Source organism: Lepisosteus oculatus, chromosome 5 (genome assembly GCF_040954835.1).
Source record: "Lepisosteus oculatus isolate fLepOcu1 chromosome 5, fLepOcu1.hap2, whole genome shotgun sequence".
In the NCBI taxonomy this organism is placed as follows: domain Eukaryota; kingdom Metazoa; phylum Chordata; class Actinopteri; order Semionotiformes; family Lepisosteidae; genus Lepisosteus; species Lepisosteus oculatus.
This window is the reverse complement of record NC_090700.1, coordinates 22,398,478-22,416,555: the sequence shown is the minus strand read 5'-3', so window position 1 is coordinate 22,416,555 and position 18,078 is coordinate 22,398,478. Positions and strand designations below refer to the sequence as shown.

The 18,078-nt window shown below is 41.7% G+C and overlaps 1 pseudogene; it reads left to right on the top strand.

Annotated features, from left to right (window-relative positions):
* The first annotated feature begins 587 nt into the window (after positions 1-587).
* On the top strand, positions 588-1,786 carry LOC138239096 (craniofacial development protein 2-like; annotated as a pseudogene).
* Positions 1,787-18,078: the final 16,292 nt, after the last annotated feature.

Sequence of the window (18,078 nt, the reverse complement as noted above, 5' to 3'; positions counted from 1 at the left end):
TCAGCCTATGGTCAGCCCATTGTACAAAGTGCCACACAAAATCCACCATGTAATTATGTTGATTGTTAATATAGTAAGGTTTGTGGTGAAACTGTCCCTCTGTTTCCCTGGACAATCTCAAAGAACCACAGAGGTTGACAAATTAGATTTTATTATTGAGACTATGTTATAAATATTCGTTAGTGCCATATTATACTACTGTGCTCAGGTTTGTTCACCACCGTACAATGCAACAGTTCTGTTCTGGGAAAACATTGAAGAGCAATGAAAACCATTCAAGAAAAGAACAGTGTCTAACAAGAAGAGGTTAAAGCACCTGACAAGAAGATTTATAAACTTTGCCAAAACTTGCCAAGTACAATACAAAAATGTCAGCAAGCACAGGTGATTTGGCTATTTTAATTTAGGGACAAATGAACAATCATAATTGGCATTTTGTTTTGATTTAAAACCCAGCCATGCAGGGTTACTCCTGTATGCCGGTCCCAAGCCCGGACAAATGGGGAGGGTTGGGGAAAGACCTGGCGACCTACCCAAGAAAACCATCTCCATGAAAATTCATGGAAAATCTCTCACATGTTTCAAATATGGTACCCAATGGTAGACCCCCCAGGCCAGCAGGTTTCCAAAAGGCGACTGGGGAAGAGCAAGGATCATTTGCGAGTAATCCGGGATTTTATGACGCAAATGGGGGAAATCCTTCGGGAAGCCCAGATGCTGATGCTGCCTGCGATGAAAGAAAGAATCTGCGCTGGATAAAAACGCACAAGGTCTCAACATGGAACGTCCGCAGAATGAGTCAAGGGAAACTGGACATCATCAAGCGAGAAATAATAAGACTCAACATAGATTTGCTTGGTATTAGTGAATTACACTGGAAAGATAACGGCCACTTCAAATTGGACAACTTTTCAGTGTATTATTCAGGGCATCAAGAACTGAACTTAGAAGAAATGGAGTGGCTCTCATAGCACACAAGAACATAGCCCATGCAGGCGAGAGCTACACCACCATCAGCGACCACATAATGGCCATCTGTATCCGTGGAAAACCGCTAAATATCACGGTTTTACAAGTCTATGCTCCAACAACAGATGCTCCAGAAGATGAAAGAGAACAATTTTATGCCAAAATCGAGGAAGCACAGGAACAAGTGCCCAAAAAGGATATCATTTATATCATGGGCGATTTCAACGCGGAGGTCGGCAGTCAAGAAGAGGCAAACATCATAGGCCGGTGTGGATTGGGCAAAAGGAACAAAGCTGGTGATCGTTTGGTCCAATTCTGCCATGAAAACCATCTCAGGGTCTCAAATACATGGTTCATGCAACCAAAACACCGTCTGTACACCTGGACAGCCCCCAACGGACAGCATCGCAATCAGATAGATTACATTCTTTGCAGTCAATGCTGGAAAATTTCAGTCCTCGTCATCAAAACTTTCCCTGGTGCTGACCGAGGTTCTGACCACGAACTGCTTGTAGCCACCATCAAGGTGAAATTCTGCAACATCAAAAAGAATGCTCCATCAAACCATTTTGATGTCTCCAAGGTACCTGTCTCAAACGCAGTCCCACTGAAGAACAGATTCAAACTGCTTGGCAATGAAGACAAACAGCCGGACGAATTTTGGCAGGAATTCCAATCCATGATTATCAAAACAGCACAGGAACATATACCATACAAGAAATTAGAGAAAAAGAAGAAAGTGGCTGTCGGCAGAAACCATCAAAATCGCCGATCAAAGAAGAGCAGCCAAAACCGTTTGAGGCCGAGACGAAGCTAGGAGGCTAAATGCGGAATTTCAAAAGGCAGCAAGGAAGGACAAAGAAGCATACTGGGATCAGAGATGCAAGCAAATGGAGGAGGCGTGTCGAAAAGGTCACACCAGAAATCTCTTTGCGCAGGTCAAGAAAATTCAAACTTCTTTCACTGCCCGCAAAGGAGCAATCAAAGACAAGAACGGGAAGGTCCTGACTGGCCAGCAATGCATCAGAAGCAGATGGAGAGAATACACGGAAGAGTTGTATGCAAGCACTAGCGACCCTGATTAACCCCACGACATCCCAGTGGAAATGGAGTCAGCTATCCTGGATGAGGAAGTCGTATGGGCGCTGAAGCAGTTACCAAACAACAAGGCACCTGGAATTGATTGCATCCCAGCAGAAATGTTGAGGCCTGTTCCACCAGTGGCTATCAAAGCAATCTGCCAGAAGATCTGGGAAACTAGCAGGTGGCCAAAGGATTGGAAGAGATCAGTATTCATCCCACTGCCTAAGAAAGGTGACGCAAGGGACTGTTGCAACTACCGTACAATAGCCCTGATTCCTCAAGCGAGCAAAGTCATTCTGAAGATCATACAGCAGCTTCTGCGCCCAATCATTGAAGCAGAACTACCTGACTCGCAAGCTGGGTTCAAACGAGGTCGTGGTACCTGTGACCATATCACAAATCTGCGGTGGAGTATGGAGAAATGTCATGAACATCAGAAAAACATCTACATTTGCTTCATCGACTACAGTAAGGCATTCGACTGCATCGAACACGATAAGCTGTGGAAGGCCCTGCAAGAACTGGGTGTGCCAGCACACTTGATCCAGCTGATAAGATCCTTTTATAAAGATCAAGAAGCAACTGTTTGAACACAACATGGAGACACCGAATGGTTCAAAATCAAGAAAGGTGTGCTACAAGGCTGTATTCTGTCCCCTTTTCTTTTCAATCTTTAAGCAGAAATGATCATGAGGAAATTAGATCTGGAAGAATCGGAAATCGGTGTGACGATTGGAGGCAGAAATATTAAAAATCTCCGTTATGCTGATTATACAACATTACTGGCGGAAACAGAAGATGGCCTGAAATACCTCATTTTAAGAATCAAAAAGGAAAGTGAAAAGATGGGTCTCCACCTCAACATCAAAAAGACGAAGATCATGACAACAGCTGGAAATGGAGCAGTCAAAATAACCATCAATAGTGAAGAGATTGAATGCGTCAAGGTTTTCTGCTTCCTGGGATCCATGATCGAGACTGCGGCCCTGAAATCAAGTGACGAATTGCGTTAGGCTGTAGTGCGATGTTTCAGATACCATGGACAGCAAGGGTCACCAATAAAGAGGTTCTGGAGCGCATCAAGCCTGAAATTTCGCTTGAGGGAAAGTTCACCAGACTCCGGCTCACTTATTTTGGTCACGTGATGCGATCAGATTCATTGGAGAAAGCAATGATGCTTGGAATGGTAGGTGGAACAAGAAGACAAGGCCGCCAAAGAACGCGGTGGCTCAACGCCATCAAAACAGACACTGGCTTAGGCATAGAACAGCTGAAAGGGAAAGTCCAAGACCGGAAAGTGTGGCGAGAGATGGCCTATAGAATCGCCGAGAGTCGGATCCGACTGACCAGATAACATCATCATCATCATTTGTTTTAAAAAGAAATAAATCAATGCCCTTGTACAAACAATATAATCATCTTTCTACCCAATGCTAAATAATGGTTTTATTTCAAATTGCTTGCTATTTGCAGTTCTCACTGTTCTTTATATTATAAGCTCTCCATTATGAGAACATTAGTGTACAGTAGCTTCCCTACCTTGAATCTCTGCTGTTAGCATTGTCGCTATGCTGGCATTTTTCTGTCCTGTTCTGGAGAATTAAAACTTCAACGGAATGTTTCTTTTTTTCTCTCTTTTGCTCTGAGAATTTTCTGAGAAGTACTTGAATCATTTATTTTTAATTGCTTGTTTATTTAATCAATTCCCCTAGTGTTTAACTGTTATACTTTTCTTTCACATTGCTATAGATTCTGTTATTTCATTTAATGATACTGTAAATCACAATCTTATGTTTTCCATCAGCATTTCATTTGACTGAAATGCAGCTGGGTCTTAATTATCTCATCTTAATGAACTGCTTGTCTTAGTGATCTTTTACAGGACTTTTATATTCTGAGGCACTGAGTGCAAGGCATTCTTTTTGCCATTTGTAATGTATTTCACTTTCAACAATTTAAGCTGCTAGTAAAGCACTGTAATAGTTGCAGATGTTCAGAAACATTTATCTGTAGAGTTCAAATGTCTGCAGTGAATTGTGTGCTTGGAAGACATTGTGACTTAAAGTTAAAGACAGAGTTTAGATATTTAATAAGAAAGATAGCTACTGTAAGCAGATGAAGGCAGATTTGTATTTCCCTTAAAACTTTGGGAAATTCTTTGTACATCTCAGTTTAGATTTTGTATGATGTAGTATGTGTTAAACAACAGCGAGTTACACTGGATTGGGTAATTTTAGCAACGATGCTGATTAAGAAGTTACAATATTCTAGGTGGGGGAGCATGTGGGTGTGGACTAGAAGAAAGGACAGATTCTGTGAACATTTCTCAATAAAAAAGAGCTTTTCAGATAAGAAATGTGCTGCAAATAGGAAAGAGAAGGGTGAGGGATTTATTATATAAATTATTATGAAAACATGTAGTAAGAAATGAGAGGAACCAGGGAGCAGATGAAGAATGAAGAGTAAGGTCGGAGAAAGAGGGACACCAGTGAAGAGAGCAAGGAGAATAGAGTGAGTCTTGCCAGGACACTTGGTATGTATAACCTGCAAATGCAGAGTAGAACCAGATGTGAGCTGTGCCACATTTCGCAAGGTTATGAGTAAGAGTAAGTAAGGTTATGACTCGCAAGAGATGACACGAGAGAACAGTGATCCATAGTGTCAAAGGTGGCAGAGAGATTGAGAAGTATTAGGACAGTCAATTTGGAGGCAGTTTTAAGTGAGTGGAGTAAGGAGAAGAGAGCAGTTTCTATATTTTGTTTATTTTTAATGTGTATATTTTAATACACACCTACAGTATGTTCAAACCTCTACAAAATTGTAGTAATTTCTTGATTACAGAGCTGTAAAAGTTTCATAGAACTGTCTATTACGAAATACAACAACCACAATAATAAAAATAATCTTTTCTGGACACTCCACTCAAAGCGCTTCACAAATAATGGGGATCCCCTCCTCCACCACCAATGTGTAGCACCCACCTGGACGATCCAACAGCAGCCATAGTGCACCAGTACGCTCATCACACACCAGTTATCAGTGGGGAGGAGAATAGAATGATGAAGCTGTAGTAACAGACAAATACATTCTAGAACCTGAGATGACATTTGAGTAACTGAGTTTATTGCATGCAAGGAACAATAAGACCAAATTATTGTTGAAATTTAGGTCTAAAACTTCCAGTTTATATAGCAAATTTTATAATCTTTTGACACAAATTGTTACCATAGTAATGGGGGGCCCCCTATGTTTGGACATTCCTAAGACCTTGAACACTTTTGATGGTCTGTTTTATCTTTCCTTAGTTAGGGCGGGGGTCTTTATCTTGCACTTGGAATTTCATATCAATTAACTCCCATCCCACCATAACTCAAAGGTGCTTAAGCATGGAACGTCCTGCTAACTCCCATCCTTGCCATAACTCAAAGGCTCCTAAACATGGAATGTCTTGTGTTACAAGAAGTCTTTTTGCAGAAGGAAATCAGTTAACCCCTTTTTTACATCTTAAATCTTTCTTCAAAGCCAATTCATAGATGAGGATAAATAGGAGTCCATGATTGGTAAAGAGCAATGGGAAATTCAGCTAGGATGCCAGGGTAACACCCCTAGTCTTTTTGAGAAACGCCCTGGGATTTTTAATGACCACAGAGAGTCAGGACCTCGGCTTTAATAATAATAATAATAATAATAATAATAATAATAATAATAATAATAATAATAATAATTGCTTACACTATTACACTTATATAGCACTTTTCTGGACACTCTATTCAGAGTGCTTTACAGGTAATGGGGACTCCCCTCCATCACCACCGATGTGCAGCATCCATGATGCCCCAGAACTATCAGTGGGGAGGAGAGATGGAAATTATTAGGAGGCCATGATTGGTGAGGGCCAATGGGAAATTTTGCCAGGATGCTGGGGTTACACCCCTACTCTTTATAGGAAATGCCCTGGGATTTTTAATGACCACAGAGAGTCAGGACCTCGGTTTTACGTCTCATCCGAAGGACAGCGCCTGTTTACAGTATAGTGTCCCCGTCACTATACTGGGGCATTAATACCCACGTGGACCGCAGGATGGACACCCCCTACTAGCCCTCCTAACGCCACTTCTAGCAGCAATCTTATTTTTTCCCAGGAGATCTCTCGTCCAGGTACTGACTAGACTCACAGCTGGTTAGCTTCAGTGGCCTGTGAATTGCAGGCTAAATGCTGTATACTGATCCCCTTTTCTCTCTCTCACAGAAGCCTTTTGGCATAGATCGTGCTTTAACCCTGCTTTTCCCATGTTGCAATGGATATTCCTGTTTTCTGCTACAGTGAACATTTTGTTTCTCATCTTGGCCAGGAATTTGCGGATCCTCACATTTAGTGTGTACCTGCAAGTGCTCCATTTGCTGCTTTGCGCATCAAGTATTTGGTTTTCAACCTCAGCCAGCCTCATCTACAGGTTTTTTTTTAAAATATTCCATGCCTTTGTCATCCCGTCTTTTTTCAAGCCAATGTCATGATAATCCTGTTATTTCTCCTGTAAAAATCGGTTTGCTCTGGACAAATGTAATCTCGCTGAGAGGTTTGCAAATTGTGTCCTGTCCATTTTAAAACCTTTCCTCCCACTATCATCTAAACTGTGGCAAAATGTCGCCAAACTCTCTTAACAAATTTCCATTCACAATATACAGTACATCTAGAAGAATTACTTCTTTTTATATATCAAATGTATACAATAAACTTCTGTAAAAATCCAGATGATGTCATTAGCAATGCTACACTACAGTTCAGTGCAAAGACCTGAGCTGCCAGTGCCTGCCGACCTGCTGAGCCTCTTCTCACATTCTTTGGACAGTACTCTGAATAATATGCAAGAAAGTAAATAACGCTGTTTGTTTCGCATTCTCCTCCCCCATTATTCTTGTGTTTGTCACATTCATTTTCTATATGTGGCCTGTGCTTTGAACAACAAGCAAGAAAAAGAAAAGTACAGAATGAAGGAAAAGAAATATGTCATTTTTCTGGCTTCTTGCGAACTGTTCAATTAAAATACTAATCTTTTATTTTTACTCTCTGAAGTTCATAAATAAACTATCGATTCTGCTTCTGTTCCTCAGCATCCAATTCAGCCCTTGGTTCCTCCCCTTCCTCCCCCGTTACTCCCGATGCCAAAATAAGGCAGGTCAAGACTTCACGGACATGAGAAATATGTTCTTGCAGATTGCTGGAAAAAATCAAGATGTCATCAAGGTAGATTAAAATGTACATTTGAACGACGTCTCTAAAAATGTTGTTTTGGAATAAAATATAAAGTTTTGGAAAACTGCAGGAGCATTGACCAAACCAAAAGGCATCACTTGGTACTCGTACTGGCCAAGGGTAGTGATAAAGGCTGTCTTCCACACATCTCCTTCCCGAATGCAGATCAGGTTGTAAGCACCCCACAGGCCGAGCTTGGTGAAGATGGAAGCACCCCGGACTGATTCAAGGGCTGATGAGATGAGGGGGAAGAGGATAACGGTTCTTGACAGTCAAGGCATTAAGGCATTAAGTAGTCAGTACAAGGTTTCAAGGATCCATCCTTTTTCTTCATAAAGAAGAATCCAGCGCAGGCCGGGGAGGAGAATTGACGAATAAACCCAGAGTTTAGGGATTCCTGGATGTAAGATTCCAGACCATCTGATTCTTAAAGAGAAAGTGAATAGATCTTTCCTCTTGGGGGTAGAGCACCTAGCAAAAGATCTTTTGAGCAGTCGTAGGGGTGGTGGGGTGATAGAGACAGTGCCTTCTGCTTGCTAAAGGCCAGGTGAAGATTGGAATACGGGGAAGGGATCTCAAGGGCCCCATCCTGAGCGAGACATGCGGCGGCCAGTCTAATGGGCGGTTGACAACAGTGAGTTAGACACTGAGGTCCCCAGGCCACTAATTCATTGCTGGCCCAGGAGATGTGGGGGTTGTGCTTCAGTAGCCATGGAAATCCTAAAACCAGAGGGTGTGGAGGAGTAGGTAGGAGTAGTTTAATGATTGCTGACCCAGAAGATGCTAGCTGGAAGATAGAGCCCGGATGTGGAGGAGGAAGTATGAGTAAAAATGACCTTAGTAGCGGGTAGGTGGCTACGAGGAGGACGAACCGGACAGGAGGCTTGAAGATGATTAGCGGCAGAGCAGTATAGACAACAGCCTTCACTGAGAAGGCGAGTTCTTTCTTCAGGAGGTAGCCTAACAAAGGGTCTAGAACAGAGAGGGATAGGTTGGAATTCAACTCGGTGTTCCTGTAATATCACATCAATCTCTGAGATTATAGATATGAAAGCATCCAGAGTAGGAAAATAGTGGGGCAATTGTATGAGGTGATCCTTGAGTTTGTTGGAGAGCCCATGACAGAACTGATGGATGAGGGCTTCCTGGTTCCAGGGCACTAGGGAAGCCGAAGCTCAGAACTCAGAGGCATAATTCTGGAATGGACGGGATTCCTGAGACAGTGAAGCATATCATGAAGCGGTGAGATGATGAGTGAGAAACTGTCCAAAAATAGAGTGCAAGGTTGATATTGGTGGGTTTGGGGGAGATTTCGGGCCACCAGGTTAGTAACCCACCCCAGAGCTTGCCCAGAAATGTTTGAAACCATAATGGCAATTTCTCCCTGTCAATAGGGAAACAATCAGGGCGAAGATTAAAAGCCATCCAGCTAGGTCATAAAACACTGGCATTTAGACGGATCGCCCTCAGATTTCTCTGAGGTGGGGTGTGGGGGGTAGAGGACTAGCAGCGGCATGGAGGAGTGGAGCTGGTAAGGGATCCACAGGTTGACGTGGTGGTGTTTGTGCCTGAGCAATGTGGTCAACAGATTGCAGAACTGCGGCAGTGAGTTGCCCGAGAGCCTGAGATTGTTACTCATTCATTACTCTATGACTGAAGTGTAAATATGAACAAATCTTGCGCTCTGGTTATCTAAACAGGTAACAGTACTTAGACATTTTGAAAATACTGATTCTACAAATCCAGCTACTCACCTGTGGCACAGGAGTATAGTGAAAGTATGATAATACATAATGACAGATTGATGTAAGATTGTGACCGAAATTGTGTTAATAAATAATATTACAATTATAATAGAAAAACAGAGAATCTTCTCACAGAGGACTGATGGAAAAGGCACTCCAGTTTATGGAACCAGAGATGCTGGCCCCAGAACAAAACATATTAAAACATTTCAAGAACGCAGCTGCATCAGCATGTGTAGGCTGCAAAGTAACAAGTAAGGTTTAATTCCATGCTGAAAAGAGAAGACAAGAAACACAACATTTTGGCTGTGGAGCCTTTTTCGGGTGTACACTCGATCAATACTTCACACCCTGTACTGTACCTTTCATCTGGCTTATCCTAGATTTTAAATATGCAGTCTTTGTCGGCGTGAATCCTTCTGCATAACTTTGAACAAAAATGAGCATCATTTAGGTGCATTGAGTCTTAATAATAATGTGTCCCTTTTCTCTTTATCAGATAGTCTAATCTGCAAAGAGTTCTGAGATGTTAAATAGTTGAAGAAGAAAGCACATAATCAAAGATGTTACGCATTCCACACACGTCTCTGACCCTTCTCAGATTCCCACGTGCACTGTTTAACAAACGCTTATGCCGCAAGTAATGTACCTATCACCGTTCACTCCTGTCACTATTTCAGTTCCCCTCTTTCCTCACTTCCTCGCTCACTATTGTGGATTCTCCTCGAACTCCCAAGTGCACGGTTTTTGCTTCTACTCTCTATTCCGTATCTGACCTTCCAGCTTGCCCTCTCGTTCATGATTTAGCCTTGCGTTTTGGACTATTGCTCTCCAGTACTCTCTACCATTAGATGACCTTCTTGCCCGTTTCCTGGATTACGTTTTGCCTAGCCATTTGGATTGGTATTCTTTCCCTCTCTCCTGAGTCCTGCACAAGATCCATACTCCCTTACCTGTCCCTTGTTACAACAGTGTTGATTGTGACATTAGATTTGGAGCAGTATCTGGAACCTAACAAAGCAAAACAAGCATCTTTTTCTCTCATCTGTGGGAACCATTCTACTTTAACAGAGCATAGTGCAATAAATACAGAAGCTTCTTCAATGATGGACTTTTAGAGAATCATTCTGTCATTGCTAATGTGTTCTTTGTTGCTAAAGCCAAGTAATTTATACTGTTGTTTGTCTCAGACAGAAATAGAATCATTCATTCAATTTTGCATAAAATATAAATAGTTCACGCACATATCCCATTTATTTTGAAATCAAATTTCTAAGCTATGTCAAGTGTTCCAAAAATCACACAAACACAAGAGGAAAGGGACAGTCTCTCATGGCACCATCTGGTGCAAAACGTGATCCTGATGTACAGTTTTTATTGTTTCCAGAGGTTGCCACATAGTGTATGCTTGCACCCTTTGACTTTCACAGTAGACCCACTTTAGATTAACTCTAATGATATGTAAAACAGTTTTGTGAAATTGTTGATAGGTGTCTCCTGAATTGCATAAGTGTGGAGGCATAGAAGTTCCTTTTCACATGTTTTGGGTTCTGAGTTCAGTTCTTGACAGGAGTGCCTTATGTGTGGAGTGTGGAGGTTCTCCTCCAACTCCTTGTAGCTTTTCTTCAGGTGCTCCAGTGTCCTCTCACCTCCTAAATATTTTATGGATACATTTGGTAGGATATTTTTAACTGTTCCTTTTTTCATGATCTTACAGAGGACTGCCAAAAAACAAGTAATAGGTTTATTCTATACTGAAAAGATAAGAAAGGAAATATGTTTAGGCTGTGGAGCCTTTTTCCTTTGCAGCCTACACATGCTGATGCAGCTACTGTACCCACCTGAACTACTTACAGAGGACTGTTGTCCCATCCAGAGTGAGAGCTGTCTTGTGCTCTGTCTGACCTTGGGCCTTAAGCTTCCAGGATAGGTTGTGAGCTGTTGTAACTCATAGAAGGACAAGTATCATTCTGAAAATTAATGAAAAAATATTTGATCCTTATGACCATATAATTTAATATGGTTTGATCTGTATATAAGCACAATTTTGATTTTGTTTTGGGGTCTACAGTGATCTTTCATGCATTAAGGGTCCCATACAGCATTTGCTGATTATTTGTACTTATTTACTTTTACTTTGTGATTTTTTACTGCAATATGTAGGTTAATACTGCAATGTGTTTTCAGACTAAAACATCCAGTTATATTTAGTCAGAACTCAAAAGTATATTTAAGGTTTTGTTGAATTCCTACTGTTAGTATACATTGTTACACTGATCAGAAATATACTCTCTATTCTGGCTCATACATATCTTTATTAAAAACCTTTATTTTGGATGAATGTTAATATTATAACTTTATATTTTTATACATGAATATTGAAATGGAGTCTGTACAATATTAACAATTTTAAACAGGATGGAGTAGTGTTTAGTGTTCTTAACCTCTAACTGGGGCACTACTGTGCTGATATAGTTAAAACAACCACTATATCATAATCATAATAATATAATTAATCATATTTTCTTCTTTACTCATTAATTGTTTCGTGAGGCAGTACTGATGAATCATCTTAAACTCAATATGCACTGTTATTTCAAAATAAAATAAAAATATTAAACTAAGAAAGGATGCTATAGCAATTTTTATGAGTAACAAGAAAAATGTTTGTTTTAATTATCTTTGTCTCTTGTTAAGACAGAAGACATTCAATTTCAGAGCTTCAATTTGGACTCATTTGTCCATTTGTCCACCAATTTCTGAAGGATGTGTGGAAGAAAACAATTTAAATGACATACAGTACCTTATCCAGTACATTTATCCTTTAAATTCACATTACATATGCTGGTACACATTGAAAATACAAGTTTCAGGTTTTACATTAATAGCTATTTAAACATGTAAATAATATTCTGTATACAGTATTTAGAAAAGTAAGCAGGTTTGACAATTGAGTGGTGCTTTATCAGTTTCACATGCCAATTGCTGGACCTTCCTTCATGTGCAAGTTTCCCTTTATCTTTCATTTTTTGGATGACTTGTTCTCATGATGTTATGACTAGTAGAGGTTGGAGTCTCAGCCTTGACTCAGTTTGTTGTCTTGTATCCGACTTCCCTTCAACATGGAGAAGCTTAAGAAACACTGTAATGCAAACAGTAACACAGGAAGATATATCAGACATTGTGGAAGGGTCAAACACTTATGCAGCCAGTAAGAACTTATGTTGCTAGTCTACTTACTGTATATAGTCAATTCATGGAAACGTTTAGTTAGAAGCTCAAACAGGATCTTAGGCTTTTGATTTGGAGGTTTGCCTATTTGCCTTGCTCTGTCAATTAAAGAGCACCTTCTCTTTACATTCCAGCTGCTTTTTTTGTAAGGTCTTACCTAGATTTGCCATTGGACATTTCTGTTTGACACCTGTTATCCATAATGTCATATGGTGTTTATGCCAATTGCAATTGGTCATCTTTCATCAGTGTATGGGAAGAGGAGCAGAACATCCTGCAGCTGTAGTAACTATAAGTTCTTTATACTGTAAGATATTCAGTAACTATACAATATATGCATATATAAACCATTCTTCATGTTAAATGACTTTTGTTACAGTATAATATTATGATATAACATAGTATTTCTAGTGTAATGTATATACAAAACAATACAAGAAACCTTACTTACTTAATCAAATTAAGGAAGTAGGATGACTCATTTAGAGGACTGTGCTGAAAAAACAGTAAACAGTAATCTTGTCCACAGAGGAATGGAGTCAGGGCAGGATATTCTGTAGTGGTAGATGACCATAGGATTATTCTGCAGGACCTGCTCATCTGTAGTGAGAAACAAGCTCTGTAACACACTCCCACAACACTGCTGTCATTGCTCTTCCAAGCCCATATTTTCCATTTGTTATTTGTATTTAGATATTATAGGAAGGTTTTGTTACATTAAACTGTGGAACTCAAACTTTAACTATATGTTCATATTAACTATGTCTGTTACAGTTAAGTTAAATGTCTTTTGATTTTTAGCCTTTATACATTTGGAATCAAAAGTTCTGTTCTGTATTTATCTGCTCACCGCTTGTCTTGGCTAAATTCTACAACCCCTGTACTGTAATGAGGACCTGTAACACTCTTGCATTATGCTCACATATTGTATCACTGACATCAATAATTTACTTCACAATGCCATACAGGACAGAAAACATTATTTTGAGTAGTGACGCATTCCTCACTGATGCCAATGCAAGCACTTAATAGTACATAGGACATGCTGTAGTGGAAGAAATCCTGACTGACTCAAGTCAAGCAACATGGTCCTGACAGCATCCATCTAGTTGTGCACCATTACTTAGACAATCCCAGTCACAGAAGCCTAATCCCACGGCCCAGTGCTGACCTGTAATGTCTGGACCACAGGACCTTAACTGGTTGATCCCCTTAAAAGACCTTGTCTTGTTCTTTTCTGAAAATGAGACTTCATACAGATAGCTAATCTTACCAAACATAACATTTTAACCTTTTTAGATAGCCTATACCTTGACAGCTGTTCACACTCAAACATGCATTCACTCACTGTTGGCCCAGGCAACTGCACAGGTTTTTGAAAGTCTGCCTATTAACTGATCCCACTTGATTTCCAATGACATTAAAATACTTCATAAATGATCCAAACAAATATAGTGCCAGAGCATTCCAGGTTGGTACTGTAACGGAGGCATTCTTTCCGGACGACACAATCCAGGGTAGAGTGAGGAAAACACGGGGGGGAAAAGCATGCGGGAGTCAGGAATGAAAACGGGGGGTGTGTCCATGGTGCACAGGTGTTCTGGGGGGTGAATCCAAGGCAAACTGTCCAAAAGGGAGTCCAAAGGGAAATCCAAGATGTGGCAAATGTCCCGAGCAGGGCGGTCCATCAGAGACGAAGACAAATGGGATTAAATACTGAGTGGGATCCCGTGGAGGGTCAGGGGGAAAAGGGGGGTAATGGGTTCAGATGCTACAGGTCCTGGACTCGTGTGGTACGGGAACCAAAGCAGAGCCCAGAACAAAGTGAGCATCTGGTTTTTAAGGTGGTCTGAATAGGAGGCTGGAACAGGGGGCAGGTGCACAAAATCAATTCAGAAGTGAAAGAGCCAGAGTGCCCTTAAGGGGGAGGGACTACAATCTTGACAGATAATAATAATAATTGCTTACTTATATAGCACTTTTCTGGACACTCCACTCAAGCGCTTTACAGGTAATTGTCACGCCCTCTGCAGCCAGAGGGCGCTCCTTCTCTGTCCTGTCTCTAGTTTCCGCTCTGCTGTCCTTCCTGTCCCTCTCTTTCCCTTGGGCTATATATTTCCGGGTCTTGCACTCTGTCCTCGCTCAGCATTGATGTTGGGATGTCCTGAGACCCGCCTAGCACCAGGGCGCCCCACGTCCGCTCCCTGAGGGCATAGGTTTCTACACGGCATTCCTGAACTCTTTGCACTAATGAGCCCGGGCCTTTTTCCCGTCTCGCCGCTACGCATATGGGTCTTTTTCCGCTCTCCTGCTCCCCACGGTTAGTCCCTTTGGACGTCCGTGACAGTAATGGGGACTCCCCTCCACCACCACCAATGTACAGCATCCACCTGGATGATGCGACAGCAGCCATAGTGCACCAGAACGCTCACCCCACATCAGCTATCAGTGGGGAGGAGAGCAGAGTAATGAAGCCAATTCATAGATGGGGATTATTAGGAGGACATGATTGGTAAGGGCCAATGGGAAATTTGGCCAGGATGCCGGGGTTACACCCCTACTCTTTTTCGAGAAACGCCCTGGGATTTTTAATGACCACAGAGAGTCAGGACCTCGGTTTTACATCTCATCTGAAAGACAGCACCTGTTTACAGTATAGTGTCCCTGTCACTATACTGGGGCATTAGGACCCACAAGGACCGCAGGGAGAGCGCCCCCTGCTGGCCCCACTAACACCTCTTCCAGCAGTAACCTTGGTTTTTCCCAGGAAGTCTCTCATCCAGGTACTGACAAGGCTCACACCCGCTTTGCTTCAGTGGGTTGCCAGTTGTGAGTTGCAGAGTGATATGGCTGCTGGTCAATACTTGTCTCATGTAAAACCCACACCTTCCTGCTTTTAGATTCTGTTTAAGTATTCACAGTTGTGCTTCACTTAACATTAAAAGCACTTAAATCACTTTTCTTGGTCACACAATTATAGTGTACCAAAAATATTGAAATGCACAAATAAATCATTGACAGAGGGGCTTTTACTTGAGGTAGGTGACAAATGTCACTGGAATTAGGAGTCCTATTACAGTATCAGAATGAATTGGCTAAGCAATCTCTATGTAAAATAATGTACAGTATGCCAAATAATTGAAGGAGAATAAACAGCCAATTGCTTGTAGATAAAAAATAAGTAATAGTATATGTGAGAACATAAGATTGAGTTTGTAAATGAGGCCTTCCTGCACTTTATTCTACTTTTCAGCTTGAAATCAAAACCTTTACTTATTCCTTTAAATATTTCTGTTTGCCTGTGTAAGACAATCCTTAAAGGCCCTTGGAGATCAGAAAGAGAAATACCAATATGTGTTCTCCCACTCCCCTCTGAGACACAACTATTGTATGTCTAAGGTCACATTAGATGCAGCCTTGAACAATTTGTGTTATCATAGTTTTTGTCAAGGGCACAGCATATTGTTACAGCTTTAGGTGACTGAGAAGTGTCTCTTAGATTTTGGATAAAGTTGGTGACACTTGGCAGGGTAAACACTTCTAGCGTCAAAGCAAAGAAGATGTTTGTTGACACGTGGGCTGCCTTGATCTGAAACCATTGTTAAGTTTACCTTGGTATACCTAAATATGTTTTGGGTTAATGATTGTCAATTAGCTGTACAGAAACACACAATATAAGATCACGTTAAGAGTGCAGAGAGACAACAACAACAAGAAGGAGACAACAACAAGAGAAAGGATAGGGGTAAAGAAGAAAGGAGTACAACAAGAAAGAAAAAGAGGAGAAGACTAGAGAGAAGAGAAGAGTTGGAACTTGAAGCTTGTGCCATCTTGATCATCCAAACAAAACCTGACTGGAGCTAACTATTTAAACATTGTGAGAGAGAGTGTGCTATTCTGTGCCTTTAGGGAACTTGGGGTTTCCTGGGTAAAACTTACTGTACCTTGGTTTGATCACCTAATCACTTATGGTGTGAGTGTTTGTGAAAGCGGGTGCGCATGGATACAGTATGTGAGAATGAGTGAAATGCAAGCATGTGGGAACAAAGGTGTGTGTGTGGAATGGGTTACAGGTTCATGTAGGAAGCCACATCAGCATGCATAGGCTGCAAAGGAACAAAAAAGGTTCATTCCACGGTGAAAAGAAATACAACATTTCAGCTGTGGAGCCTTCTTTGGTTGTGAGCAGGGGGGAGGCAGTGTGGTGCAAAGTCAAGAGAGGTGAAGAGAGGTGTGATGTCAAAACCTGCAAATGAATAGAGAGGATTAGAAGGAAACGAGCCTGTTGTTGAAAGAAGGGGAAAGGTGTGATCCTAGTTTCAGGATAATTTTCATTTTGGACATCTTTCTGCAACAGGAGTTGAGGAGCCTGACAGTCTGCAGTAAAAAGCTGTTACAGAGTCTGGTGGAGCTAGCCCGTATACTGCGATATCTTTTTCCTGATGCTAGGAGGGCAAAGAGTTTACGGGAAGGGTCCACTACACTAGTGGAGGCCCTGTGTATGCAGCGTTTGTGATAGATGGCAGAAATGAAAGGGGGGGGAGCCTCCAATGATGTTTTCAGCTGTTTCCATAATTAGTTGCAGGGCCTTGCGTTGGGTCTGAAGCATTGCAATTCCCAAACCAAACAGTGATACAGCTGGTCAAGGTGCCTTCAATGGTGCTTCTGTAGAATGTGGTAAGAAAGGGCAGGGGAAGGTTTGCCCTCCTCAGTTGCTGCAGTAAATAAAGACGCTCCTGTGCTTTCTTGGCTAGGGAGGTGGTATTGAGGGACCAAGAGAAGTCATCTGTAATGTATACACCAAGAAACTTGGTGCTTCTAAATATCTCCACAAGGGAGCAATTAATGTAGACTGATCAGCACAGGCCCTCCTGAAGTCAATGATTATCTCTTTTGTTTTATTTAAATTAAGAGATATGTTGTTGTTTGTGCACCAGTCCACTGGTTGCTCCATCTCCTCTCTATATGGTGCCTCATCGTTATTGCTAATGAGGCTCACCACTATTGTGTTGTAGCGGCGAGGCTTATTAATGAGAAAGAATTAAGTGTTGTGAGCTTTCCCAAATTAGGCCTCATATCTCTGTTCATCTCTGTGGTGCAGCCACAGAGAAACTATTCATGCAGGCTGATTTAAGGTTCCTTTGATAAGGACAGCTCCCAAAGGGGGATGCACTTAGCTAAGCCTGGCTATCATGATCAATGGTCATCCATTGGCGCCTATCTGTCTAGGGAGTGCCAGATGGACATCTGGACTGCATTCCTAAGTGTCAGGAGTAAGTGACTCATATCTCACCTTGATCAACCAATCAGGGACTGGTAGGGCCAAGTAACCCACGTGGGACTCTGATGCCCATGGAACTTTCAGCCAATGAATGAGCTGAAGTTCCTCCAGGTAAAAACAGGCAACACAGAGAGCCTGAGAGATTCAGTAAGATTCAGGAGTGGACTTCTGAGACTTTTCTAAAGGGAATTCAAAGGAGAATTCCAGGGCAGGACGGCCCAAGAGCAAAAGGCTCCCAAGGGCAGGACATTCTCGCAGCGCGCCTCCTGACCATCCTGAGACTCAGCCTGGACAACCACGGAACGGCCAGTGTGTCCGAGTGCCAGAACTTTCCTTTGTTCTAAGAGTTTAGAGTGGAGGTTGCCAGAGAGTAACCAGAGGATCCACCCGAGGTTAGCACCAGCAGCAGGCTTCGTGAACAGGTCGGAACTGTGGACAGCTGAATCACTATTCAGAACTAGCTCTTCATCAGGAACGAACCAGTCCTCTTCCTGACTTGCTGGGACCCACAGTCA